Source organism: Petromyzon marinus, unplaced genomic scaffold (assembly GCF_048934315.1).
Source record: "Petromyzon marinus isolate PM22_M1 ecotype Great Lakes invasive population unplaced genomic scaffold, UKy_Petmar_22M1.pri1.0 PM_G_Scaffold_29, whole genome shotgun sequence".
Classification (NCBI taxonomy): domain Eukaryota; kingdom Metazoa; phylum Chordata; class Hyperoartia; order Petromyzontiformes; family Petromyzontidae; genus Petromyzon; species Petromyzon marinus.
The window spans coordinates 1637501-1640000 of record NW_027422861.1 but is presented as its reverse complement, the minus strand read 5'-3'; the positions used below and the strand labels follow the sequence as shown (position 1 = coordinate 1640000).

Genomic DNA, 2500 nt, shown 5'->3' with positions numbered 1-2500 from the left:
AAAATCTAATCTAAAACATCTTAAATAAAGCTTATTTGTAATCTTCTTTGTAGGCAGAAAATAGTAAGTTACAGGACTCTCGAACTGATGTAGTCCAAAAATAAAGAATTAAAATAACAAAGTCTAATCTATATAAGTGCTCTTGAATAGGCTTCGTGTAAAAAAATTGCAATAAAAAAATACCAAGTCTTCGTCTTGGAAAATAACAAAATCTAAAAGAAAAGTCTTCTTTGTGGAAAATAGTAAAATAAAAAACCAAGACTTCACCTTGGAAAATAACAAAATCTAATCTAAAACATCTTAAATAAAGCTGGTTTGTAGTCTTCTCTCGAACTGATGTAGTGCAAAAATAAAGAATTAAAATAACAAAGTCTAATCTATATAAGTGCTCTTGAATAAAGCTTCCTGTAAAAAATAGCAAAAAAATACCAAGTCTTCGTCTTGGAAAATAACAAAGTCTAAAAGAAAAGAAAAGTCTTCTTTGTGGAAAATAGTAAAATAAAAAACCAAGACTTCACCTTGGAAAATAACAAAATCTAATCTAAAACATCTTAAATAAAGCTTATTTCTAATCTTCTTTGTAGGCAGAAAATAGTAAGTTACAGGACTCTCGAACTGATGTAGTCCAAAAATAAAGAATTAAAATAACAAAGTCTAATCTATATAAGTGCTCTTGAATAAGCTTCGTGTAAAAAATAGCAATATAATAAAAATACCAAGTCTTCGTCTTGGAAAATAACAAAATCTAAAAGAATGGTCTTCTTTATGGAAAATAGTAAAATAAGAATACCAAGACTTCACCTTGGAAAATAACAAAACCATCTTGAAAAAAGCTTATTTTTAATCTTCTTTGTAGGCAGAAAATAGTAAGGCGAAAATAAAGTCCCCTCTAAGCTCTAAAGTAACAAATACGACGTGTTAAAAAAAAAAAACTAACAATAAAAAAAAGAACCAAGACTCCGTCTTGGAAAATAACAATCTAAATTGTGGAAAATAGTAAAATGAAATAAAAACCGACTTCACCTTCGAAAATAACAAAATCAATCTAAAACAAATGACATCTTAAAACAAAACTATTATTTGTTTTGGAGGTTGTCTATGACTGTTCATAGACCGCATAATTTCCACAGAACATTCTCAGAATATCAAGAGAGAAAAGCAGCGTTCTGCGGGAAATCATCTTGGCCAGTGATGTCGTTCTGGGTTTGGTCAGGCCCAGGGAGGTAAGTACCTCGTTATTCTCAAGGGGCCACTTTCCTCTTGCCCCAACCGGGAATCCAAAGAATGTGACCTTGCTAGCCTTCGTCAGCACTTTGACTTGATCACCAAGAGGGGTATAGTACGAAACTTTGTGCGAGGCAGCATCTGACAAGGTATTCTTTGAAAGCTCAAAACGGACGGTGACATCGATCACAACCGCCTCCTCATCTTTTGCAAACACGAGGTCAGGCTTTCTCATCTCTCCCGTCTCGGATATGAACCGTGGCTCTTTGTATACAGACCAGCCCAATCTAGCCGCTTCGTCTGCCAGAATGTTACTGATCTTGTTATGTCGCGCAATTCTTGCTTTCTGTACTGCAGGACATTGACCGAGAATGTGCGAAAGGGACTCGAGTCTGGCAGAGCATTTCCTGCAGGAACGTAAGGCCCCATCTCTGCCTCTGTTCAAGCTTTCTCTTGTTGGGTAAATATTTGCCCTTAGTTGTAGTGCTGCGATAAAGAAGCATTGTTTAAAGCCGCACCATGGCCTCAACCAAGCATTACTGATTCTATCATGCGCAAAGTTTACAATGCCCCTTCCTTGAACCGGCTTTTCGCACCATCTCTGAAATTCATGCTCCCTCCAATCGCAGGGTCTCGGATATACAGGTTCTTTTGACACCGAGTCCCTGAGAACGAATGTTGGGATTGCATCACTGTCGCCCCCTGCTCGTACCCACAAATTACGGTATTCTTCCTCCATACCCTGCGAGGACACAATATTACGGGTGATAGCATCGGACGAGTTTGCTATACGTTGCAGCCTTCTAACTTGAACCGAAGGGATTGTTTTTTCCAGTTTCAAGATGGCAAGGCCTCCGTCTCGGGCTCTGGCATATAACAGTCCATCACAAGTTGAAGCGGGAAGGTGGAGCCATCCTTTTACCGCCTTTCTAATCTCTTGGTCCAACCCACGGAGAGTTGATTGCTTGCAGTCCGAGTGGTCTGCAGGATATAACAATCTGGGTAGGGCATAGGCATTGAGTAGTTCAACCTTCTGAGTTGGCTTCAGAGGCGCCTCATCGATTTTCGAGATCCATGTCTTTAGCTGACAATGTAGATCAGGCTGTATAGTGCCAGTCCAAGGGCCAATTTTTAGACCAAGGTATTTCGTTGATTCATCAGGTTGGATCATATGGACATCTTTATTTTTGATAGTCCATGGGTCGCAGTTGTTCACCGTATATGAATCTTTGGTTGGGCTTATCATGAAGCCCTGGCACTTTCTGGCCTGAACCTC

The 2500-nt window shown here is 38.8% G+C and overlaps 1 pseudogene; it reads right to left on the bottom strand.

Annotated features, from left to right (window-relative positions):
* Window positions 1–2500, bottom strand: part of LOC142914930 (28S ribosomal RNA) — a 10603-nt pseudogene that overhangs the window by 2773 nt on the left and 5330 nt on the right.